Genomic DNA, 26,736 nt, shown 5'->3' on the forward strand with positions numbered 1-26,736 from the left:
AGGATAATTCTGCAGGTCCCCTAGCAATGTGTAGACTCTGCCATTCAACCCCTGGACCCTATTCTAGGTAGGCACTTTCTCAAGCTTGTGGCCTGAAACTGTCTGAGCCTCAGCAGAAGGCAGGGGAAGAGGAGCGGTGACAGCCAGGCAGGGTAAAGTGTCAAATTCTCTCCTTCCTCCTTCCTCCTACACAGCTTTTACATGTCTCACTTCCCACCAGCTGCCCCTCTGTGGTCATTCCCCTTCTGGGCATCAGCACCTCTGCCCTCCCAGGCCAAAGACAGATGCTTTCATTGACCACATTTGAATGCTTATTTTGAGACATTTTAGAGAGCAAAGTAACCTTTGCTGCCTGTCTTTTCTCTTTTCTTTTTTCCTTCCCTCTGAAAGGATCAGATAGGACAGACCCACTCTTCTTGGGAAATCCGGGCTGGTTACCTGATAATCACTGCCCTGCCCCCTTCTTCCTTATGTTTTCCCTGAAGTACCTGCTTTTCGAGATGTCTGTAAATAGGAATAATTTACCTGTTCTTCCTGAAACACAGGAGTCTGTCCTGTTAGAGATATCCCACTGACAGTGCAAATCTCAAAGCCTTCCCCATCTCTCTCCAACTTATCTGGGGTCTGGGCCCCATTCTCACATCTCCCGGTGAGCCATCCTTGCCCTGGTTCCCATGTACGTCCATGGGCACTGACGCTTGAGGTGCAGCTTCTCTGAGGCTAGTGGCTCCATGTGGCCCTGAGGCACTTGGCTGAAACAGAGGGAAACAATCTTGGATCTTAAATATCACACCCCGCAGGAGCCAGAGGATAAAAAAGGTCATAGAGACTGTCTCTGAAGATCCCAATAAGGAGAAAGGCAGCCACTGGCTTGGATACGGCTGGCTTGGGGAACTTCTTCCTGGAGGGAGGGAAGGAAGAGAACGGGCTGGATGACCCAGAGCACCCTCCGGGCCCAAGGAACACCTGATTCGGGGGGTGGTGAAGAAGTAGGAAGAGTCTTAAAGTCAGAGAGAAGGGCTAACTCCCTCCCTTGAATCTTTCCCAGCTATAGGTCCTTGGGCAAGTCTGAGTCTGTTTCTCGGCTTTTAAGTTAGGGATAATGAGAGTTAACTACCTATCTAACAGGGGTATTTCCGAAAGCTTAATGTGATTATGCAGGTACAGCAGTTGGCACAGTGCCTGGCACATAGTAAATGCTCAATAAGTGCTAGGTATCATAATTAGTGTCATCACCATGTGAGAGGTAGAAGCTGAGAAACAGTTATTGCCCCAGGAACCCTCTGCCTGTGCTTTATCTGGGAACTCACTTCAAGTCCATCAAATGCTGAGCAGCAGGGAAGGTATGGGTGGAAGAAACATACAGAAAAAAACTGAATTCCAAACCAAACCTGGCTAAACTCATCTCCTAAAAGGCAGTCCCCTCAGACCAAGGTGTCTGCCAGGTCCCTAGGCGGTGCTAGAAGCCAGAGTGCAAGGCCCAGCAGCTCTGGGTTTGGAGCAGAGCCTGCCTGACGAAAGCTTAGAACATTCAGGAGGCCAAGGTCATGAGACTAAACCCCAGCAGGGATGTGCCAGGTCCCCTGCACCAAAACATGTGGGGATGTTCTGGGTGACGGGCCAGCCCCACAGGAAGCCCAGCTCCCAGAACTAGAGACAAAGGAGCTGAGGGGGACCTGTCAGTGGTGATGGTGACATCCACAAAGGGCAACCAACACATACACACCCTAGTATCTTCATACACAATGCCTGAGCCCCAAATACCCTCAGCACCAGTGTCCCCAGACCCACTACCTCTGCTTGGCTGACTCCTTTTCAAGCCTTGGCCCAAATATCACCTCCTTTGGCAACTCTTTCCTAACCTGCAGACAGAGCCTTTTTTTTTTTTTGAGACAGAGTCTCACTCTGTTGCCCAGGCTGGAATGCAGTGGTGCAATCTTGGCTCACTGCAACCTCCGATTCCTGGGTCCAAGCAATTCTCCTGCCTCAGCCTCCCGAATAGCTGGGATTACAAGCACGTGTCGCCACGCCCAGCTAATCTTTATATTTTTAGTAGAGATGGGGTTTCACCATATTGGCCAGGCTGGTCTTGAACTCCTGACCTCAAGTGATCCACCCGCCTCAGCCTCCCAAAGTGCTAGGATTATAAGCGTGAACCACTTATCACGCCTGGCTGAGAGTCACCTTTTTATCTGCTTATCCCTATATTTCAACACTTGTTTCATTACTATCTATGGGACTAACTCCCCCAACTAATAATAATAGCAATAATAATATTACTTAGCACTTACTATACATACCAGATACTGTTCTGAGCTTGTTACATGTATCACCTCATGTAATCCTCATGACAACTTTATGAAGTAGATACAGTCTACATGATTTGCTCAATGTCAGCCAGCTAGAAGTGGCGAAGCCTGGATTTGAACTCCAGCTGTGTGGCTCTAGTTCACTCTTACAGTGAACTCCTTGAAGGCAGGGATATCTGATCTGTCTCTTTGTCCCCTGCAGCTAGCACAGAGCCAAGCACACAGTAGGTGCTTAGAAAAGATGGGTTGACTGAATAAGCAAATGCCTGTTTGAGGCTAACTTGGAGAAATTTCAGCCTCTGAGCTGCAGGCCAGGGAGACCCAGGCTGTTACCCTGGGAAAGTAACAGATAAATGAATCTTTCTGACTCATCCTCTCTCAGCAACCTAATCACATGCTGCTGTCTGCCTTTTTTGTATATCTCTTGTCTTCTGTTTTGTTTTGTTGTGTTTTTTAGCTACTTCATTTTGTCAGATGTGTTTTTTGTTTCTCAGTTTATCTTGCGTCTTTGTCATCCTTCTCTTCTGTTCCTTGGTCACTATCCCCATTCTTGACCCATTCCAGCCTTTAACCATTGTCCTTGTCCTTCCCTGGAGTCTTTGTGGGCTTGAAAGCTTTTGGCCCTCATCCTTTGTCTTGGAGCTTTTATAAAGAGTCCAAGCTTATAGATCAAGAACACAGGTGACACTAACTCATAGACAGGCCATAGACCAAGCTTCTATATCCTGACCCCGAATAAATTCTACCTGAATGCAGGTGTGGTGTGGAGTGAGGGACTGCCAGCCCACAATGTGTCACATACCTATGTGGGATCACACAGAAGACTCATTGCCCTCCCTGCCTCCTCCCTCCTTCCTGAGGGTCCCAATTCCTCCAGGAAGCCTTCTTTGATCACTTAAGAAAGCTTATTCATGCAACCATTCAGCAAATCCTTATATATAATAGTTGAACGGGGAATTAAGGCCCCATGTAAAGTTAGCTTAGAATGTAAGCCTTAGTGTAAGTGTACAAGTTACTAGATGTCACAGATACCATAGGGCCGAATGAACTGCAGACAATCAGGGATTTCAAAATGGAGATCTATATGACCTGGAGCAAGTGGTTTATCCTTTCCAGGCCTCAATTTCCTTGGCTAGAAAACAGCGGATGTTAATGTACACATTAGAAGGTTGTCAGCAGGACTGAACAAAATGACCTTTATGATGTTCCTCACATGGACTGGTGCATAGTAGGTATTCAATCACAAATTTGTTTCCTTCCCCCTTCTCTGCCTGAAGCACCAGCCTTCTACTCAGCCCTGGCCAGCCAGATAAATGGTGAGATGTGACCTGGTCCATCCTTTCAGTTCAGAAAAGTATCCAAAGGACAGGATGGTACCTGGCATGTTAAAGTCACTCGTGTGGTAATTCACTAGCATTGTTTATGTTCCTCACTTCCGTCTCCTCAAGCTATGGGTCTCTGAATGAGTCTGGTGGGCACAGAACTAATCAGCTGGCAAGTCCAGATACAAGTGTGGTCAGCCTGAGACATGGAGGTTTGTTTACCGCTGTATTTTCAGCTTCTAAAATCATGCTAGGCACACAGTAGGTGCTCAAGAAAGAGTTGTTGAATGAATACATTTTTTAAAAAACAATGGCATTTCCTTTTCCTTTCAAATAAATGACATAAGGGTGTGGGGAGTAGGAGGGGCAGGTGAGTAAATGGCGGGGTGCAAGGGACACCAGGGCCAGGCAAATGCAGCTGCCAGGCCCACCAGCCCAGGCTCCTCTGCAAAGGGGATGCAGCAAAGCCAACAGTGCATGTGCTCGCACTGTCAGGATAAGCGGGAGTGTGTGCACGCCTGGCTTACCATTTCAGCGGCAGTTTACAGGCTGAAACTGCAAAGCGGGGCAAAGGTGGAGATAGACTAGGAAGGAAGGGAGATGGCTGGGGAAGAATGAGGAGGGTGAGAGAAGGGAAAGAGCAGTGTGAGGGGAAAAGGGAAGTGAAGAGTGTTAGAGGAGGAAAGTGAAGAATGAAGGAAGGAGAGGAGGAGGGGGAAGAGGGAGAGGGAGGCACCGGGAAAAGAGAATGGGGAGTGGGGAAGACCTGTGTTAAATTAGAGGGAACCTGCTGTACTAGCTTGGGTGAAATGAGCAGATCTCTGAGTTCTTACTGCCACTCGGTGTCTCCCTGGGAGGTGACTGCATTAGGTAGAGGGAGTGGTTTTGGGGGTGTTCCTAGGTGCCAGACCCCAGGCAGATCTCAATTTAGCAGGCACTGAGGCCTTTAGTTTCATCCTCTGTAAATAATGAGGTCCCATCCCAGGTCCAGGGAGAGCGCTCCTCAAGAAAGAGAAGTCTGAGCCAGCCCAGGGGAAGGACGGAAGCCTAGGAGACTCAGACCCCTAGCTCTGCCCTTCTCTTGCCATCGTTTCACCACAATAGGCAACTGGCCAGGAAAGTGGGTCAGGCCACCCACATGTGACTTTTTCTAGTAGCAACAGGACTCGCAGGCAAGGGGGCTCCCGTGCCCATCACAAAGCCCACCCCCCCACCAAGCTCAGTGCTCTTTTTTGGAGGGACTTTTCAAAAGCAGTGGGCAATGGGAGGATATCCTGGCCTTCTTATTCAGGGACAGTACGCTGGGCCAGAGCCCATCCCAGGCTGGAGGGAAAGGGGGGCACGGAGCCTGCCATCAGCCTGGGTGCATCTTCCCGGATGACAGTGACTAAGCTGGCAGCGAGCCACCTCTATCTACTGCCCTGACCTAGGGAGGCTGTTCTCCCCACCACCTCCTGGGATTCTCAAGCAGAGGGACTGTCAGTCCATCTCTGGCAACTGATCGCTGTGCCCAGCCCACCCCCTCCAACCCTGCCAGTCGCCCAATTAGAAGCTGCGTTGGCTCCAACAGATGGGAGCTGCGGCAGCCTGAGGAACAGAGCACAAAGCCCAGCTGACATTTTCCTTCCTGTTCGTTTGGTGGGGGAGGAAGGGTAGGGAGCCCAGTACCACCCCCAGGGCCCCTCCCCAGGGTCTGGGTCTCCTGCACCTCTTCAGCTTCTCTTCTCAGCCCCGGATGGAGCTCAGTTCCCCCCTCACCCCGCGGCTCCTCGCCGGTTGGGCAGCCAGAGCCTACGCCGCCCTTTGCCAGCAGGACAGACGGCCCACCTGTGGCTGGTCAGCCCATCCTGTCTCCTGGGTGCTGCGGTGGGCTTAGAGCCACCCTTCCGTTTCCGATTCTCCCTGCCAGAGCCCCCAGGCTGAGCCCCAGGCCGGCCCATCCCCCACCCACAATGTCCCATCCCAGGCTGCTGTCGGACCTCAGCCGGCCGGCCCGGGAGGAGCCTGGCTCCTGGTTCCAGATACTTCAGACAGACCCAAGGCCACCTTGTCCCTCCGCCCAGACATCCGCGCTCCAAGGAGGAGAAAGTCCCCAGGCTCTGGAGCGCTTCCAGCCTGCCAGTCCGACCGTGTCACGCCCTCCCTAACCTCGCCGCCACTTCCCGGCTCCTCGACATCTCCAGGGCTCCGCTCTACCCAGCAACAGTTTGGGGGAGGTTCTGGCCTCTCCGGGCGAAGGCCCAGGCGCCCCCTCCCCGGCCGCTTCTGGGCATTCTCCAGTCCTCCGTCCCTCTCCCCGTCGGCCGCCTCCCTCTCCCAAGTCGCTTGCTCCCCTGCAGGCGTCTCGGCGGAAGGCAGCGGCCGGCACCCCCCGGGCCCCCACCCGGGTCAGGCGGAGCTGCGGTGCCGCCCGGATAGGAGCCGGGAGCCCCGAAGCAGCTGCTCCGGCCGCTCCCTCCGCGCCCCACCTCGGCCACGCCAGCGACCTCGATGTCCACGACTCCCCGGCCGCGGCGGCGCTGCCCAGGTCAGCCCCGGAGCCGCACACTCACCCCGCGGGCGCTGTCCGCCGGCCGCCGGCCGCAACGCCGGGCTCCGCTAGCTTGCCGCCCGGGGCCGGGCTGGGGACGCTGATTCGCGCCCTCCTGCCTCGCGCCGTCTGCACAGGCCAGGGAGGCTCAGCGGGCGCCCTCCCCAACGTGGAGTTATCCTGGGAACGGCTCCGGGGCCCAGCCGGTGAGGGCGATGGCAGAATCCCAATCCGTTCCCAACCCTTCTCTGCGCCCTGGGCGCGTCGTAGCCAGAGGCCGGCGGGCGAGAGCCGGGCGCTCCCTCCGCGCCGCGCGTTTGCAGGCGCCCGGAGCAGGCCTTCGCGGCGCCTGGCACCCCCTCCGCGCGCGCCCCTCCTCCCGGCTTCGCGCTCGCCCTCCTCACTCGCTTCTCCGCTGCTCTCCCAACCTCCCCAGCCCACTCCGGTCGCCTCCTCCCAGTCTGCATGCCACGCCAACCCCCTCCAGTCCCGCTGCCATTTTAACTCCTGAGTGGCCAGAGGCCCCCTCTACCTAACGCACACACACCGGGAGGAAGGAGTTGGGTGGGGCCAGACGCTAACGTTTGAGCTGTCCTTGTGCCTGGAGGCACAAGGCTTGGCTGAGAGAAGGGGCACAGCGCCTGGGTCCGGGAAGAGAGGGGTTGGCTTCTCTGATACTACGTCGGACCCTCTTGCAAAGGCCAGGACGACAGATGGGAAATTCAGCAGCTTTGAGAGGACAGATGCAGCTCACAGTCACAGCGTGCACCTAAGATCACATTTTTGCTTTGCATGGTGCTACCCTCCTGAAGTTAACAGTAGACTAAGGAATGTAGTGGGGTGGGTGAGAATTTGTTATTGGGCCCAGGCACCTCTCACCCTAAAGAATGGAGTGGAAAACCGCTTAAGTTGTCATGCTTTTCCAGCAGTGCATTCTGAGCCACGCAGCTCTAGCATTCTGGAAGATTCCATCCTTGCTCTCAATGAAGGAGGTCAATTTCAGTCAGGAACTGGCAGGCCCAGTCAGGGGTTTGGCTTCAGGGTTCCCCACTCTGCCAGCTGGACAAAATGAAGACGGGGGAAGGAAAGTAAGAAGGTGCCGAAGGTGGGTGCTAGGCTGCTGCCTGGTGGCTTAGAAAAGCTGGGTGACTGCCACTAGTGGGGGCTTAGGAGAGTGGATCTCCTGCTGGGGCAAAGGCCCAAGGCCCAACACCCATGCCTTGATGGGGCTTTCAGCCTGGACCACTCAGAACAGACATCACAAACTCAGCTCCATGGCAGGCCACACCCTATTGATGAGCCTGGACCAGAGCCTGCAGGACCAACAACAGGGGAACGGATGAGGTGGAGCCCAGGGTGTACAGTCTGCGAGGAGTGGCTTCCCCGGGCTGCCTGCCATCATCCAGTACTTGAGCTTCTGGCCCTTTCTTTTCCAAGGGTACAGCCATTGGTGACTGCCATGCCTGGTGGCTTTTGTGAAGTTGTCTTGAAGGTCTGTGAGTTCTGTATGCACAGAGGGGATTCTCACCTTCCTATATTGAATGAGCACATATTAAGTTCCCACTGAACTACCCCCATGTTCCCACTCTCCACCCCTGCTACGGAGCATAATGGCCTCAAGGAGCTCAGAGTGACAGGTTGGAACTATATGAAACCAATTTTAACATTTCAAGACAATGAAAGTGCCATAGAAATACAAAATGAAACCACCATAATGGGCTAGCATTATTCACAAAAGGTTTAGTGGAGGAGTGAGTTTCTAGCTGAGCCTAGTTGGAGGGATAGGATTTGAACTGGAAGAGAATATGGGGACTAGCAAAGGCAGGAAAGTGGGGACAAGCAGAGTAAAATGGGTTGTCTGGAGGGTGGGGGGCAAGGGAGGAAAATTATAGAGCTACTATTAGATGCCAGCCTTTTTTCATCTTCTGATCTTACCCTCTGAATTGACTAACATCCCCATTTAACAGACAGGGGAATGGAGGCTCAGAGAGTTTAAGGCAGTTGCCCAAAATCTGTAGGCAGAATGTGAGACCTCACTTTCACAGTGCGACAATGCCACATTGAGTATACAGGGTGGGAACAGCGGATGAAGGGTCTGAATTGCCAGGGTCAGCAGTTTAGCTGTGACCAAGTGCTCAGGTGATCTGGAAGGAAAGAGGCAGGGAGATGATAGACAATTGAGGTAGCTGTTGCAGGAATCTAGGAGGAGGGGAGCAGTGAGAATAGCGTCAGTGCATGGGCCTTTGTAAAGAAGTCTTGGCAGAACTTTTGAGACTGACTGATTGAAAGGGGTCAAAATTTGACTCCAAGCTTTTAGCCTTGTCAAGTCACTGGAGCAACCTTTCCAGTCTAAGAGCCAATGTCAATGTAGACAGACTGATGGTGAAAAGGAGGACATTTTAGCAATCCGTTACCAGTTGCACGATCTGAGAGAGCACTCATGCCAGCACCCCAGCCCCCCAATAACTGTGCATGCTCATGTGTTTTATCTCCTAACCAGAGGGTAAGCTTCTGGAGCCTATTACTGTCTCACATCTTAATGAGACAAGACCAGTCCCTTATAGTAGATGACCAATAACTGATTATTGAAATAATAAATGGGATAAATGCAAGTAACATTTGCCAAGTGGCTGATCCTGAGTGGCAAAGCCTGTAAGATGTACTAGGTGAGGCATAAGGGAATTTCATCTGTGGGAAGAAAATAGGGGAAGCCTTCTCTTGAGCTGACTGCAAACTTCTTATAACCCAATGTGATAGGAGAAAGAGCAAAGCTTTTAGAGCCAGAATGATTTGGGTTTGGAACTCTACTTGTTCGGTTACTCTGTGTTGCTGCAGGAAGAGTATCGAACTTCCCTAGCTCTGATTCTTTTCTAGGTAAAGATATTAATTCAAGCAATAGCAGTTAACACTTACTGAGCACCTACTACATGCAAGGCAAGGTGCCAGCACATTCATACATCATCTCATCAAAACCTCGACCAATACTAGGACTCCAGCGATAGGAGAAAAACAAGGTGCAGTATTTACCTGACCAGTACATAATAGAAATAAGATGGGAACCCAGGGTCCTTAGAAGGTAGAGTCCAAACACCAAGCCAAGTCTCCCTAGCCCTTCTTTAGGATGAAGATAGCCGTAATGGAATGGATTCATACTCATAGGTTGCTGTGAGATGTAACAGGGACTACATGACTGGCAGGAGCACAGTGGCTGGTGCATGGTACATGGTCGACATCTTTCTCCCAACCCTGCTCCCCTTGCTGCAATTCTGAGTCACATACTTTCTTGGGAAAAGCTGTCCCTATTCACAGTCCTTTGGAAGCTCTTAGGTAATTACCCAAAGGCCCTGTTATTGACCTTTCAACCTCCAAATTTAATTCTTGGGTGTGGCCATGCATAATTTCCTGCCAGGAAGCCTGGGACTCTGACATCAGAGTGTCTTGGGAGAGGGATGCAGGGGTTACACACCCCTAGAAATGATCCTTAGCTCAATTCCAGGTGGCTCTTTCATGCAGGGATCAGGACACGGAACTGGTGAGCATGTTGTTTGTGTGGTGGGGGCTGTGAGGAGGGGATAGCTCCTCCTGGAGCCTGGCAGATGAGCCGAATAAGAGAAGGGAGGCCTGGGATTCCTCAGTGGATCCTCCACTGCTATGCGCCATGTGCAGCCTCAGTCTCCTTAGGAGATGTGGGGTGGGACCTGGAGAGTCACTGAGGACTGTTGTCCCACGAGGGACCCAACTAGGCAGAGAGTATGGTGCTAGAGCAGTGGCCCTCGGAATCACCTGGAGAGTGTGGGCCAATGCAGTTGCTGAAGTCCCACCCCAGAGTCAGATTCTGTAGTTCTCAGAGTCTGCATTTTGGATAAACCATCCAGGGGATTCTGATTCAGGTGGTTGGATGGACAGCACTGTGAAACAGAGCAGCGTAGGGGTGCCCATGGCTCCCTGCCCGCTCCCTGCCCGGGCTAACCATGTGCAGAGCCTTGTTCTCTGGGCAATTAGAGCACAAGTGAAGGCAGAGGCAGAGGCAGAGGTGAAGGGAATGAAGCTCAAGCTTTAGGGCTTCTCAACTTGCAGGATGGCGGGGAGCGGGGGGCTGTGAGAGCTGGGACTTGTAGAATGTTCTAGGTGAAGAGAGGGAGCCGGTTTACGAACAGGAAGCATTTTTATGTAAGCATTTCTGGTCAGTGGAATGAAGAGATGTCAGGAGAAGGGAACCTGAATGTCTGAGGCTCATGCAAATTATCTTCTTGCAGGCTGGAAGTAAGTATCACTACTATACCTAATTTTGTATTTGGAATTCTGCGGGTTTTTTCTTAAGACAGACCCACAAACCTGGGATCTTCTCCAACCCCTGCCCTCAGGAAGCTCCCAGGATCCAAAGACACCCTTGGAACACAGAGAACCAGAAAGGCAGAAAGACACACACTGCAGATGGCAGAGCTGTGTGGAACTGCAGGGAGTCCTCAAATTTATCTTGGGTTATATTCCTGGAAAAGGCACTGCAGGTAAAAACGATGTAGGTTGAACCTGTTTTCGCCCAGAAACAACGTGCTCATAAAAATTACATTTCTCACCAGTGTCCTGGTGCCCAACTTTTTATAAGCACAAGCACCACAGACAGCATATTTAATCAACAGTAAATAATACACACGTACTCTGTATCTCTCTCTCTCTCTTTTTTTTTTTGAGATGGAGTCTCACTCTGTCGCCCACGCTGGAACGCAGTGACACAATCTCGGCTCACTGCAACCTCCATCTTCCAGTTTCAAGTGATTCTCCTGTCTCCGCCTCCTGAGTAGCTGGGACTAGAGGCTCATGCCATCACATCTGGCCAATTTTTTATATTTTTAGTAGAGACAGGATTTCACCATGGTGGCCAGACTGGTCTCGAACTCCTGACCTCAAGTGATCCACCCACCTTGGCCTCCCAAAGTGCTGGGATTACAGGCGTGAGCCACCATGCCCAGCCCTGTATTTCTTTTTCTTTTTTCGAGACAGAGTCTTGCTCTGGCACCCAGGCTGGAGTGCAGTGGGGCAATCTCAGCTCACTGCAACCTCCACCTCCTGGGCTCAAACAATTCTCCTGCCTCAGCCTCCCTAGTAGCTGGGATTTTAGGCACATGCCACAGCACCGGGCTAATTTTTGCATTTTTACTAGAGACCGGCTTTTACCATGTTGACCAGGCTGGTCTCAACCTCATGATCCACCCACCTCAGCCTCCCAAAGTGTACTCTGTATTTCTTAAATTGAATTTGATTATCTAAAACTGTTAAACTGGGCAATATGGTGACCAACTCCTATTCTGTTTACGTATTCAGAAGATTCCTGAAGGAAATGCTGACTTAGGGAGTAGGGACCATGGGAAGGACTAGAGTGACCCCCTTCCCCTGTTCAGAACCTGTATGGGTGAAAAGGGAGCCTCAGAGGTCTGAAGCTGGGGAACAAGGGTTTTGTGCCCCATGGCACATCTGAAAACAGACCAGCCAGCCATCACCATTTGTGGATCTATCTGGCCTACTCCAAAGTGCATGACTTTTAAGTAAAGGGCTGCCACACATAGACCAAGACTGGGGGACACTTGAGAGGGCTCTAAGAGTGAAGTTGGAGTGCCATTTGGAGGGCTGATCTAGATAGGCTTTCTGGAGGAGGAAACTCTTGAGAAGATGCTTGAAGGCAGGACAAAATAGGACTTCCTGAGAGTTCAGTCCCCAGGGACCCTCAAGCATCTTTTGAGTTGACTTTGACTTATCTCACTGAGACCCATCATAGGCTGTCAAGAAGACTTTGTCCTTGGCCATGCATGGTGGCTCATGCCTGTAATCCCAGCAATTTGGGAGGCCAAGGTGGGCGGATCACCTGAGGTTGGGAGTTCAAGACCAGCCTAACCAACAGGAAGAAACCCCGTCTCTATTAAAAATACAAAAAAAAAAAAAAAAAAAAAGTTAGCCAGGCGTGGTGGCTCATGCCTGTAATCCCAGCTACTCAGGAGGCTGAGGCAGAAGAATTGCTTGAACCTGGGAGGCAGAGTTTGTGGTGAGCCGAGATCGCACCATTGCACGCCAGCCTGGACAACAAAAGTGAATTCTGTCTCAGAAAAAAAAAAAAAAGGAATAAGACTTTGTCCCCAAGTGCTCATCACCCACACCTCTCATCTACTTTACTGGTTTTCAAGCAGCAGGTAGAGACCCGTCAGTGGGTTACAGCAAGCACTTTGTTAAAAAATGAAAAAATAATTTTTTTTATGAAATGAAAATGAACCAGGATATATTTCATTAATACTTTTTTTTCACATAATCATATGTGTGTGTGCTAAGTCATGGTGTTCAATGTATATCTTTCCAGAAGTCACTATCAAGCCTTGGTTATTTATTTCCAAAGCCTGCAAATAAAATACACACGGGGTATCCCACATGTTAAGAATAAAATATTTACCCAAATCCAGGCTTTTTATTTCTGTTGACTATCTTCTTTTCTAATCAGATTCTATTCATTTTTGAACATTTCACTTCAGAAATGGTTCACAGGACAGAGAAACTGGGACTTCACATGTATGCTAATCCTGTTCTTTTCTCTTTATACTGTCTCTGACCTCTATATTTTCCTTCTTATTTTCTGTCAGAGAAGGAAGTCTTTGTGGTCTTACTTCCAATATTGGAATGAATTCCAACATACATCTTAGAGCTCACGGGAATGTCCAGAGATCCTTCCTAAGGTCCATCCCAGCAGCTACTAACTGGGTCTATTTTTTTCTGTGTAAACTAGCGTTTCTGAAACTGTGTGTGCAGAAGAACCACTTGGGGAATTGATTAAAATGCAGATTCCTGGGTTTCATCCAGTAGGTCTCAGGTGGGGCTCACGAACTGCACTTTGACTGTCTCCCCAAATGATTCTGATGCAGATGGTCCAAGGCCCCCACTTGGAGGAACACTGTAAACCATGGAGAAAATTCAGCTCCTTCCAGAAAGCTTTCCCCCTTTCACTCCTGATTCTGGTCACACCATTCCACTTCCCTTCTGCAGGAATAGTCTTGGTTTATGCCACTTCATGTTTATTTGCAATCATTTGCATTTTGCCTGAAAAGTTACTTTCTCTGGGTATCCTGTCTCCCTATTAAATGATAGACTCCCCCCAAAGAACTGTATCATTCATTGCTATTTCCTTAGAGTGCCCACTGGAGGGCCTTGCTCATGGCAGACTTGCCATAAACTCTCTCTGCATGGGACAAAAGCCTCCCATTTATACCCCTGCCCCTACTGGCCCCTACCTGCTGAGTGGGGATCCCTATCCAGGAGTGCTCAGGGAATGGGGAGTCTGTGTTATTCCCTGGATCAAACAGCAATGTTGATTGGGTGCTTTTGGCTCCGACTTTGTCCCCTCCTCTCGCCTCCTTAGGAATCGGTAAAAACTATTGAGTACAGATGACCCCCTGGAGATTGTGGCTTCATCAAGGTCTGTGAGTCCAGATGATCAGATCCCTGGGGACTGTAGCTTCATCAAAGGCTTTTATATTCTTTCTTGTGTCCAGAAACATACAATGGGAGCAAAGGCAGAGGGCTGAACTGTAGGGCTCAAACTCAGTGAGGCAAGCTAGACGCCCAGGCATAAAATTTAAGGAGGCACTCACTTTGAGCTGCTGACCCTGTACTTGCAGAACCTGAGGGTGAGTGCCTCCTTAACTTTTGGCCTAGGCACCTCCCCTGCCTCACCCTAGTCCCAGGCCCAGTGGGCAGCCTAAGGCAAGCATCCTAGGACCTGGATCTTGACAATGAACTGAGAGAGAGGGCTGAGGGAGGTGTGGCCTGGAGACAGTCTTGTTCCTAGATGAAGCGGCTCTTCAGGCAGAGGTAAGCTTGTCCTATTCTCCTGTCCATAGGAGCTGGCCTGTATGATAAGCAGCTTGGGTAAAACTGGGCTGCATCCCTGAGTCTGTGCTGGGAGCAGTCGGTGTTGCCTCATTCAGTCCTGATGAGGCTCACAGTGTCTAGTCCCTTGGCCAGGACGAGGCCAGAGTGAGCCTCAGCCCCATGTCCTCTGACGCTAAGTCCACTGGTTTCTGTTTTTTCCCTTCATTTTCCTTCCACAACTCTCCTGCTTTTCATGGAAAAGAGATCCCACATCCTCAAGAGCCACTTGTCAAAGGGATTAAAATCTTGACTGTCAGAAAGCTCATCCTTATATTTTATTCTTATTGCTTCTCCTGCCACAAACCACATTCCTTTCTATTTTACCCTCAGGGAACGTGAAGAACAGCCTGTCACTGGTCACTGGCCTCGGTGTGTGGGCACCTGGGGACCTTTTGGTTCGTGAAGTCTTTTCTGTCTTCTTTTTTTCAGTCACATTAACGGATCTCCTTTGCTGAACATTGTTCTTTTTTTTTTTTCTAAAAAAAGAAAAATTAAAACAGAATAGGAAGAAAACAGTAGGAAAAGAGAAAAAGAAACACCCGTCTCCCTGAGCTGAGAAAGATTGACTGTCTGAAGGCAGGAGATGAGGGGGTGACCCCCAAATGCTGGGCAGCCTCCATGCAGGCCAGGACCCTGGACAGAGTATACAGGAGCTCTGGCCATTGCTGGAAGTGTCCACATAAACGGCTCGTGGACCAAATCCCTTCCCAGGTCCCAGACCCGTACCTCTGCCTTGGCAGGGCCCACCACGAAGGGAATATGGTGAAAAGGCCACTGGAGAAAGGTCTCTTCCCACCTGGCTTACCTGGCTCACTTGCATGCCTCTGTCACAGAGGAGTGGGATTTTCAGACTTCAGACGAGAAAATAGAAAGCTGAAGACCAGGGTCCGGAACCCATCCCCTCTCCTTCCTGCAGCCCTGCCATCAGAGTTAGTGTGGCATCCCCATATATTGAGTCAGATGGCTAGAGTGAATGACTAATGCATGTCATTTTCAAGCTGCTCTCTCTGAACAGGAAAGTACATTCAGATCCAGGTTTTAATTGTGTGTGATTTTAGCTGAGATGGCGTTAATTTATTTCCTTTGCTACTTCAGCGCTTCTTCCTCTTTCATCACGGTGAAATTATCTGGAATGTATCTTTTTTTTTCTTAAGGACAAAGAGAAGAAGCTGATCTTGCTCCTTTTCCACTGATTGAGGTTTAGAACGTTTTAGGGGCTGCCAGATGCTGTTTAGCGGGTGCTTCAGGATGAAGACCTTGTGGTCTCCTGACACTTATTTCCTGCTCTCCTACTACCACGTTTGACAAAGGGAATGCTTCATGCTGCAGGACCCCTACTGTCCAGGCCGACCCCCTGACAAATCCACCAACACAGGGGAGTTTTCGGCCAGGTCTGGCCCCAGGCAGTTTCCAAAACAAGGGGAGCTTCCTTCCTAGCATGACCTTCAGAGAACAGCAGAACAACCTGACACTCACAAAAGACTTCTTGGAGGAAGGAGACAGTATTTCAAAGAGAGATGAGAAGAGAGACATCTAAGGCCCCCTGACTGGTGTTCCAAAGGTTACACTTTCGGACTTCAGATGGGAGAGGGTCTGTCACTTGAGAAAGTGGGTAGGAACAGGGTATTACAATAATCCCCCAACACAATATTTTTAAATTTTTTTCTTTTCACACAAACTTTCTTTGTAATAAACAAAAATACTACACATACTTTTGGGGACTCTACTGCACTTTGCTCCGGAATTTGTCTTCAATTGAGAGTTAGTTCTTTTCTATGTCTCTGCGCGAGCTAAGACCATTTTATCAAGCCTGACTTACCCTAGTTTCTATTATAAAAATTAAATTAACATACTTTTAATTTTATTTTAATATTAATTTCAAATATAGAATTATAATATCATGTCGAATATGCTTTTTTGAACTCTACTTAAATCCCAATTTGGAGATTTAGCTCCCTCACCTCTCCCCATTGGAGAACTGCTGAATGGCTGCCTTAATCTCTAGCACAGGAAATCAAGAAAGCATTGACCATGTTAGGCTGGGACTGTTAACGCACCATTTTGTCTTTTGTCCGAGTAGCTTTCCCCATTCTGTGAAATCAGCATCTTCTTTGGTTACTCTGAGATATCAGAGATAGTGTGGCATCCCCATATATAGTAGGAAATTCAATAAACGAGTGTTGCATAAATCTTACCCTTTTAAATTACAATGCTATGCCTGGCAAAGGCCAGGCGCCTGGCACTTGACAAGGTGCTCAGTATTAGTCATTGTTCCTAAGGCCCTGACACCCTGCCTTATCCACATGCCCTATAACCTGTCCTGTGTTAAGAAGCTCTAGGCTGGGTGTGGTGGCTCACACCTGTAATCCCAGCACTTTAGGAGGCCAAGGTGGGTGGATCATGAGGTCAAGAGTTGGAGACCATCCTGGTCAACTTGGTGAAACCCCATCTCTACTAAAAATACAAAAATTAGCTGGGCGTGGTGGTGCTGAGGCAGGAGAATTGCTTGAACTTGGGGGTGGAAGTTGCAGTGAGCCAAGATCGTTCCATTACACTCCAGCCTGGGTAATAAGAGTGAAACTCCATCTCAAAAAAAAAAAAAAAAAAAGCTCTAGCTGATGAGATGCTAATTTTCCTAAGGAATTCTAGGACTTCTTAAGACCAAAGCCTTCAGCATCCTCTTGGTTGGCACAACTTACCATTCACCTCTAAATGTGACCACCTGTCCAGATATTGGCTTCTTTTGTTTTGGTCTGAGGCCTGTGCACATGGGAGAGTTTCAGCAAATGTTTATTGAGGAAATGAGCTGATGTCCTCCACTTGGTAGCCACTCCAGTCACATGAGGCAGAACCTGGGGGAGGCTGGGGCTGGACCACAGAACTCCTTAGCGAACAGTTAAGCTTCTTTGATTGTGCTCTTTGTGCACAGGGCTCTGATTTACCAGTACACTATTATGGCTTGAGAATCATTCTCGGCAGCCTATCTTTCTAGCGTGGTTAGAGGTTTATGGGAGACCAGCATCACTCTGCTGATTAAAATTTGTTTCTGAGTTCTCCGTAGGTGGCTTTGAATAGCTTGGAGTTCAGATAGCTCTTCCTTCCAATTGCCTTTGGTCATGTCCCAGCTGTGTCAGCTGCAGTCTCAATCTTTCTAGGGCAATCATTATTCCTTCCCCACTGGGCCCCAGCCAAGGCTTCGTGGACACCTCTGACCCTGCAATGGAGACCCCCTGCAATGGTTCCCAGATGTTCTTGTCTGTTCATTTACCTTCAACTGCAGTTTCTTAAAAACTAAACATATACTTAACCATATGATCCAACAATCATCTCAGTCAACATTTGTCCAAAGAAATGAAACCATGTCCGCACCAAAACCTGTACATGATGGTCCACAGCAGTTTTATTTGTAGTAGCCCCAAATGGGAGACAGCCCAATGTCATTCAATGGTTGAATGATTAGACAAACTGTGGTACATTTTGCCTAATCTTTTGTTGTACGTCAACAACAAAGAGGATGAACTATTGATACATGCAACAACTTGGAAAGATCTCAAGGGCATTGTGTTGAGTGAAGAAAAGGCAACTTCACAGGTACTGCGTGACCCTATTCATATGACATTCTCAAAATGACAAAATTGCACAGATGGAGAACAGATTAGTGGTCGCCAGGGCTTGGGATCGGGGATATGGTATGACTATAAAAGGATAGCATGAGGGATCTTTGTGAATGGAACAGTTCCGTGTCTCTTGATTATGGCATGATTACATGAATGTTCACATGTGGCAAAATTGCATAAAACTAAACACACGTGCGCACTCGCGCACACACACACACACACACAAATGAGTTCTTTAAAACTGGCAAAATCAGAATGAGATCTGTGGATGGTATTGTAACTGTAACAGGTCCATGGCCCGATGTGTGCGGCAAGTCGATATGCTGAGACACCAAGCTACAGCTGAGGAAATAGGTTTAATCTTGGGGCCACAGAAGGAGGAGATGGGGGGAAACCTCAAATCCATCTCCTCAGGGAGTCTGGGGCTAGGGTTTTTAAGGGTTTTGGAGTGAGCCAAAGTGGGGAGATTGTTGACTGGTCAAAGAATACAGAGTGAAGTCATGAGACAGGGAGATAAAGAAATTGTATTCTTGGGATGAGTCTGTTCCTCTGTGGGGGTCTTCAAATTGACTGACATCAGCTGTTTCACTGGAATCTGGGATCTGAAGAACATCTTGAGCAACTCTTAAACCAAAGCTGAGAGATTCTAACATCAGAAATCCCATCTCTATGAACAGTGGGGATGCAAGTGGTCAGTACCCCGTGTTGCATGCCTTTTGCTCACAATGAGGTGGATCAGCGTGCACCCTGATTAATGCTTCATTGTAACTCTGTTTCTGCCCAGAATTCTTGTTAACCTGTGAGGATAGATTCAGTTCAAATGTCCCTTTGCTGGTTTTCATATTTTCACCAATAAATAAGTAAATAATATTTCTCAATATAATTTGATATATTGTACTACAGTTATGTAAGATGTTACTGGTGGGGGAAATTGGGGCAGGGTAAATGGGAGTGCCCTCTACTATTTTCCAACTTCCTATGAATCTATAATCATTTCAAAACAAAATGTTTTTTAAAAACAAAACTTCAGCTCTGATATTGCCATTGTTTGTCAGCCCCCAGTCTGCCTTTGATCTTGGCATGACGTTCGGGGTGGTTCCAGAAAAGCCAGATTCTTCTGGCATTCTCAAATATTAAGAATATCGCGAAAATGCTTCACTTCTCCTTCTAACCTACAATGAAACCATTTTCCCCGTCATCGTAATCTCATTTGGGAGCCCTGTATATTTCCAGCCCCTGCCTCCTCTTGAGATATTGTATTCTAAGTGGATTATCTACCCTGTGAAGTATAACTACAGACTTATTTTGCTTATTTGTTTATCCTAAGCCTAATCAGCTTCACCTTCGAGTTTAAGGAGGATCCTGAATTCAGTCACTACAGGATTTTCCCTCTGCTTTGTTTCGGGGCCAAGTCTGCATTCCTTGAACCCATGACATGCTCATGGTGATACCAGGCTTGGCCCTGTAGTTGGCAGGGAGTACATAATGCTCCCTGCCCTGGGCGCTGGAAAAGCCATTCCAAGGCTTGATTCATTTAATCACCCTCATCCCCTCCCTACATCCCGGGAACAACCTAGGAGCTCAGAACTCTCACTCTTCTGCCCAAATGTCTGGAAGGGAAAGACATAGACTTTTTCCTGTTCCATCACACTGTGGCCCCAAGCATCATCATCTAGACCCACCCCCATCTTTCGAATCCTGATCTTGTGGGGCTCCAGGAAGGTAGACAGTCAGCCAGGACAGCGTCTCACTGTTTTTCCTGTCTCCTTTCAGACAGACTGCACTTACCCGGACAGAACACCTCATTCTGTGGGGAGGACACGGAGACCCCGCAGTGATTCAGGGCAGAACTGGTCTGCAACCGAGCATGCTACTTCATGCTATCTCTCTTGGAGTACACATTCCAGAAGTTTACTTCTGGTGGGCAGTTCTGGTTTGTTAACCGGGAGAGTTTGATGACAACAGGACGTAGGACTCTATCTGAGCTTCCCTGGCAAAAACTTAGAGAGTCCATGCCACTCTCTACTTCCCATGGGCCAATTCCTCAGGAGGGGCTGAGGGTAGTAGGAGAAGATCAAGAAAAAGGAGATGTCCTTGGTCTTCTGGGAGCTGCTTTGTCTTTTGATGCTCCAGCGTTTTGGGGCACTGGGTTTATACTCCGAAGGATTATCCTGCCAGGAGCAGAAAGGCTGAGCTGCTGAGGGTGTGGACACTTGGTGTAACACTGAGGAATATTGTGGGCATACTGGAAACATCACTTGATGGGTTAAACACCTTCCCAGCACACACACACACACACACACACACACACACACACACACACACACTCTTTCTCTCTCTCTCTCCCCACCCCCCACCCCCAGATGTTATGGGCCTGAGCATGCTTCTCTCTGCTATCTAGCCTGACAAGTGTCTAAGGACACAAAGGGTAAGGCCCATCTGACCTCATCTGATCCTGGACCCTGCCACTTCCTGGCCATGCGACTTTGGGCAAGTCTTGTAAACACTCTTTACTTCCATTTCTTTATCTTTAAATAGGGGTAATGAAAAGCATGCATCACCTGATAGAGTTGTCTGAGTATTAGAAGAGAATATACATAAAGTACCTAATCTGGTCCCTGGCACTTAGCGAGGCTTCAGTAAATGTAAGTGATTTTGACACTGCTGATCATGATGACAGTGAGTATGAATATTTTGAAATCATTCCATATGTGCATCCCTCATGTTTCAGCTTAGACATCACTTCCTCTAGGAAACCCTGCCAGACTCCACAGGGATAGATTAAGAGCCCTTCCTTTGGGTCCCCTACCACCCTATATTGTCTACCTTAACATTTCACCTTGCATTCTTTCGCCAGCTAGACTGAGTTGAGGTCTGCATCCTATCTATTGCCAAGGTTTAAAACAATGCCTGATAAATAGTAGGTGCTCAAGAGATATGCGTTGAACGAATGAATGAGTAAAGAGATGAATGAGTGACTGACAAGGTGATATGTAAATGTGGAACTCAATAACCCCTCTCCTGGCTGGGCACAGTTGCTCACGCCTGTAATCCCAGCACTTTCAGAGGTTGAGGCAGATGGAGACTAGCCTGGGCAATGTGGTGAAGCCCCATATCTACGAAAAATACAAAAATCAACCGGCGTGGTGGTGCACACTTGTGGTCCCAGTTACTTGGGAGGGTGAAGTTGAGGATTGCTTGAGCCCGGGAGGCGAAGGCTGTAGTGAGCCAAGATCATGCCACTGCACTCCAGCCTGGGCAACAGAGTGAAACTCTGCCTCAAAAAAATAAAAGCCCTCTCCTTGGGAGGCTGAGGCAGGAGGATCACTTGAGGCCGGGAGTTGAGACCAGACTGGGCAACACAGTAAGACTCCATTTCTGCAAAACAACAACAACAAAAAAGAGAAAACAAACCTTTTTATACTGGTACTAATCCTGCCTCTGGGCCTTGGCTCATGCCATTTCTATCTGTGGGAATGTCTATCTGTATCTCCCCGTTTTTCTGTGATATTTCCATTCTTCAAAGCCCAAGTGGAGTCCCTGCCTCCTCTCTGGTCTTCCCTGATTACTTCAACTCCCTGTGAGCCTCGAGGGCCAGGATTTTACAGTGTTCTGCTCCATATCCCCAGAGTGCTTATAAACCTCAGGGACTCCATACATGTTTATAGGTTGAGAGTCAGAGCAGACCAGGACTGCAGGGTGGGACCCACGGTGGTACCTCTTACCTTGGTAACCTTGGACAAGTTCCTTGCATTCTCTGACTCATTTTCTTCAACTGTCCTAATAATGAAAAGTGCGTACTTTAGAGGGGTGATGTGAGAAGATACATGTGGGGCCCCCGACACACAACACGTTAGCTATTACCGTTACTCTTCCTTCTGCCACAGCCACTCCGGTAGGCTACCTCCTACTGAATTCATTATGTTGCCTGGCACTTTCCAGCATCTTAACCTGATCTTTCTTCTTCTTTTTTTTGTTCTCAAGATGGAGTTTCACTCTGTTGCCCAGGCTGGAGTGCACTGGTGCAATCTGAGCTCACTGCAACCTCCGCCTCCTGGGTTCAAGCAATTCTCCTGCATCAGCCTCCTAAGTAGCTGGGACTACAGGAGTGTGCCACTATTCCAGGCTAATTTTTGTGTTTTTAGTAGAGACTAGGTTTCACCATGTTGGCTAGTCTCAAACTCCTGACCTCAAGTGATCCCCCTGCATCGCCTTCCCAAAATGCTGGGATTACAGGCATGAGCCACCCCACCCATCCACCCGGATCCTTATTCTAATCCTGTAAGCAAGGCCTTGCTCTCCTTGTTTCACATAGGAAGAAACCGAGACTCAGACAGGCTGGGTAACATTTTGAAGGTCACACAGCTAGAAGATGGCAGTGCCAGGGGTCAAGGCCAGGTCCATCTGATAACAAATCCATACATGTTATAATATGATTCTGGGAAGTGTGCCTGGGTCCAGCTTCTTCTCTGCAGTGTTCTTCTCCAATGTTGCAAGTCACTTGATCTTTCCCAGTTTTCTTGTAATGAGATGGTTCTGATAGGTGGTTTTTGATGTCACTCTTGGCCATTATGTCATGATTTTCTACTCAGCTGTGAGCTCCTCAAGGGCAGAGACTAAATATCAGTCAAGGTTACTTCCCTAGCATCTCTCATTCTCCTTACATGGAGTGGACCTGTATGTGTCTGTTGAATGGATATTAGACTAACTGAGGCTGTGGTGGATGGATAGGAGAGGGGTGGGAGACTTAGTGCATACACATAAGTTGACATTGAGGTATAGGACACAAGGCTAGCAGGGGCTGTTTTTTTCCAGGCACTTTGGTTTTTTTCCTTATTCCCTTTTCCTGCAGGGCAGCTGCACTCACATCTCACCGTAGTCCAAGCTCAGGAGGTCTTAGAGGGGCAAGCTCCTGGCTGTCCTAGACCAATGTTAGACCTGGTGTATATTCGATAAGTGAGCTGCACTCTTGACTGTTTCTGTGGTTAAGCGTGAAGGGTTGTAATGAAGGGAGATGGGTGACACCAAGTGCAGTTGCCATCAGCAGAGGGATGCCCAGCTGGGACAAGAGGAAAGAGAAGAGGGGTTCTGTCATCCATCTGTGTCTGGGATAAAGAAGGCAGAGAGGAGAGTTGCTTAGGCTGGCAGCGCTAAGGAGAGGGATTTCTGAATGGGTCTAGGTGAGCTTGCAGTTTGGGTGGCTATGGAGAGAATGGTCTTGACCTTGAGCTGTGGCTGGAGCTGGTTAACTGTAGTGGGCAAGCAGGATTCAGCAACTGAGTGGCTATGACCCACCCTGCTTTTCATGGTTTGGAATAGCTGTCTCCTACTCTGTAGCCAGGGAACTCAGCCTTCTATACTCAGCTCAAAGTGTTGCCTCCTCCATCACGCATTCCTGGAGGCCCTGGGAGAGGCCGCCACTCTCCTCTGTGCTTCTCCAGCATGATTAATGGGAGGCTGTGCTTGTCATTTCTCACTGCAGAGACCTTTTGGAGCTCTCGGCACCTGACCAAACACATCATGAATTCAAGGCCCACCATGGAAGTGGGATATAGAAGAGTGACTGTTGAAAATGACCAATTCCTCTCCAAGAGTGTGGATGCCGTGTCTGTGGGGTGGTTCCTAGCTCCTCCCCGGGTGGTCACCTCACACTCCACACTCAGCACCCTTATGCCTGCCTGCTGCCTTCTTCAGGGGCAGTGCTCTGGCCCCCGTTTTCTTTCCAGAATCGCTCAGTTTGCTCCCTGTGTATTTGTTGATCACCTGCTTATTGTGGACCTGGCCCACAGTGACGAGAAAGGGGACACCAAAGCACGCTGAGGTATCATGGTGTAGAAGGTATCATACACCATTCACAAGGGAACAGCACCATGCCATCAAGTGCTCATCCAGCCATCAGGCGCTTACAGTGTGGTGTGGACCATGGGGGCTGTGGGTGAGCAGGGTAGTGGCTGGGCTGCCCCTGGGTGGGATGGAGCCCCAGGGTGAACATCACCGCCTTCCTTCTGCAGGACTTCGTCACTGGCCTTTCTCCCCTTGGCACCAGGAGAAGCTGGTGAGGTAGCCACACGGGCTCAAGAACAGTTTCCAAATATGCCTGACCAGGAGGCAGCAAGGTTTGAACCTGTGCCCCGTTCTCTGGAGGGACCCTGGGAGCTTCCCACCTGGCTGTCCCCTGCAGTTGGCTTTGGTTTCCCCACTAGCTTCCTTGAATGTGTCTCCTACCCTCTCAGGGCCCCAAGGAATCACTTTGGAAGATCCGTCACCAGAGGACCTCAGCTCTCCGACCCTGGAGACAGAGGCCCTGACACAGCAGACAGGCTGGGAGGGCCAAGGTGGAGGCGAGACATTGTTCCTCCGGCTACTTTATTTCTTTGGTTTGTGGCTGTTTGACAACAGCAGTAAAAACAGCTTATAAATTAGGTGCCTGGCTATAAACTGCAGCACCAGCCCCTGTGCAGGGAGCAGAAGTGCTCCCCGCCCTCCAGCTCCCTGCACGTTCCTCAGACCCATCAGGCCTCATCCTCTCCGGCATCTTCAGGCCTCTGTCCTGAGGCTCAGACACAGACAGGGGCAGGGGAAGGAGGGCCCATGTCTCCCCACCCTCAAGTGCCTTCTCTAATCACAGAAGGGCCGGAGAGCCGCTGTTGGCTCCTCAGGGGCTCTTTAAACAGAGAGATGTTTATATCTTTTCAGGGTGATCCAAATTACAAGCAGGGAACTGGAGCCTAGGGAAAATAAACCAAGGGATACAAGGTAGGGATTTTTTGTAAAAGCCTGGTTTAAATCAACCTCCAGGAGACCTTAAATGAGGCCAGTGGGGAGGAGGAAGTGCTGGAAGAAGATCGGTAGGCCTGGCTCTCCAGAGTCCAGCGTGACCCAGTGCTCAGTTCCTTTTTGCTCTGGGCTCAGCTTCCCCTGGTGTACAGTGGTCTCTTCTCTCCCAGCTTGCTCAGGAGGCCAGTTGATCTAATGGAGGAGCTCTGCAGAACTGAGGATGGAGTCCTGGTGCAGCTTTGAGGTACTGCCAGGGCAGGCCAGATCTTTTGACAGCCATCGACTGCATTGGTGACTACAGGAGGTTGCTGGCCTGAGGCCTGTATGGAGGCACTTTATTCTACCCCTTGGCACGTACAGTCTGTCTGGTCTCCTGCCATTTCACCTTTTTGCTCCAGGCCCCATGGGTGCCTCAGACTCCGGGTCAGAGCCCATGGGGTCTAAGGCCCCCATTCAATAGTGCTCCATGCCAGACTCTATGTGAGAGGCCTCAAGGTATAGGTACCAGCTAGAGCTTGCCCTTAGAGTTCAGTTCCTGAACACAGAACACAGCTGCTTTGACTCAGCACCCCCGGTTCTGTGTCTCCGCCCATCCATCCACCCCCTGGCACGGCTGTATAAAGCTCCTACAGCTGGGTTATTACTCTGCATTTGTTTGTGTGTTTTCTTTGACGGTATGAAGTCATTTTGCATGTGCATCCTGCCCACATGAGGACAGCTTGGAGAGCAGGAAATGGAACTGCTCCCTCTTCTAGATCTGGGATTCTGCTCTGGGAGCAGGCCTGGTCACAAGGATGCCCATAGGCAGGGAGAGGAAACCTGGGGTGCACAGGGAAATGGTACCCAGGCCACGTGTGTGTGTGTGCATGCACACAAATAAATTGACATTGAGGGATAGGACACAAGTCTAGTGGGGGCTGGCTTTATCCAGGCATTTTAGGTTTTTACTTATTCCCTTATCCTGCAGGGAAGCTGCACTCACGTCTGACCCTAGTCCAGACTTAGGAGGTCTTAGAGGGGCAAGTTCCAGGCTGTATTAGACCATTGTTAGACCTGCTATATATTAGATGTATGAGCTGCAAGGCAATGCACCATTTCCCTTTGATATAGATGACATTTCTCACCTACTGGAACTATCTAGGAAGTACTTTGTCAAATCTAAGGAGCTGTGTGACTTTAGGCAAGTCGCTTAACCTCTCTGAGTTCAGAGCTTTTATCTTGGAAGTTAGGAAAGGGATCCCTGTGAAATTGTTATGAGGATCGAATGAGGTAAAGTCAACGTGCCCTGAAAAGTCAAAGTGCCCTAGAATGACTAAGATTCTGTAACAACCATTGAGATTAGCAGAGCTGGATCATGGTGAACACCAGCAGGAAGCTAAGAACTCCATCAGGCCTTACACAGGCTGTGCTTTCTTTCACTGCTTGTGCTAGTCCACTCATTCTTCTCTAGTGCTCTTTCTCTGTGTAGTGTGTGTGTGTTTCATTCCCGAAACACAGATATGTAAGATATATGCACAGCTACACCTTTCCACACTGATAAAAACACTCACGAACATGCACACACAGATAAACAAAGAATCCCCCAATCACGTGCAAGCCAGTGAGGGCAAGGATGTACAGGAAGTACATACATGCAGCCCCAGTAGCGGATGATTGATGGCTGACCTCTTTCCCGCCCCCTGCTGCCTGTGGCACCCAGGGACCCATATTTTTCTACAGTGTGGGCTCAGAGAACATGAGTGAAGGCTCTTGGGCTGACAGCCCCATTTATTACCACCCTCAGCCTGTACCCAGACCCAGGAGCTGTTCAGGTGACTGAATATCAATCTGCATGCATTTGAAGGAGTTTCCTGGATCAAGAGTTCCCTTTGGGGCAGCAGGCTGACATCCTGGGGCAACCTGTGGCTAGCCTATTCCTAGTATAGCCTTCCACAGTAGAGGGGCTCCTTGATGGGTAACTCCTCCCCGAAGGGAGGGCCCTGAGCTTCAGGAAATGTGTTTAGGGACCTTTAGGAAAAGCCTCCATCTCAGTGGGTGGGCTTACAACATATCAAGGAGTTCCATATTAGCAAAATGGGAGTTAAAAGACTGCCCTCATTTCTGAACATTGGTTTCAGTTCTGAAAAGTCTTCTAAACCAACCTGTCCAGCTCCAGATGTTCAGGCCCACCTCTGTTCTCCCAGCCCCAGCTCTGGGACCATCAAGCACACAGGCCTGGGGCAGGTGTTTCAGCCATTCTGGGACTCCTCAGGACCAGGGACCCAGCCCTCCTC

At 49.4% G+C, this 26,736-nt stretch overlaps 1 protein-coding gene and 1 long non-coding RNA gene across 5 annotated transcripts in view; both read right to left on the bottom strand.

The window, feature by feature from the left end:
* The window catches only part of LRRN2 (leucine rich repeat neuronal 2), a 71,270-nt gene extending 64,675 nt beyond the window's left edge, over positions 1-6,595 (bottom strand). For 3 of the 4 annotated variants that reach the window (XM_035281399.3, XM_078356975.1, XM_078356974.1), the window contains exon 1: positions 6,184-6,595. The gene's annotated coding sequence lies outside the window, so the exon portion shown is untranslated. Of the gene's footprint in view, positions 1-525; positions 753-6,183 lie in introns of all 4 variants that reach the window. The other variant, XM_035281400.3, reaches the window with a different exon arrangement.
* Positions 6,596-20,561: 13,966 nt separating this feature from the next.
* LOC118149552 (uncharacterized) lies at positions 20,562-26,718 on the bottom strand. The gene is made up of 3 exons (XR_004737104.3): positions 26,605-26,718; positions 21,412-21,466; positions 20,562-21,064 (listed from the first exon to the last, which is right to left on the bottom strand). It is a non-coding gene; the product is annotated as an uncharacterized LOC118149552 (long non-coding RNA).
* Positions 26,719-26,736: the final 18 nt, after the last annotated feature.

This window comes from Callithrix jacchus, chromosome 19 (genome assembly GCF_049354715.1).
Source record: "Callithrix jacchus isolate 240 chromosome 19, calJac240_pri, whole genome shotgun sequence".
Taxonomy (NCBI): domain Eukaryota; kingdom Metazoa; phylum Chordata; class Mammalia; order Primates; family Cebidae; genus Callithrix; species Callithrix jacchus.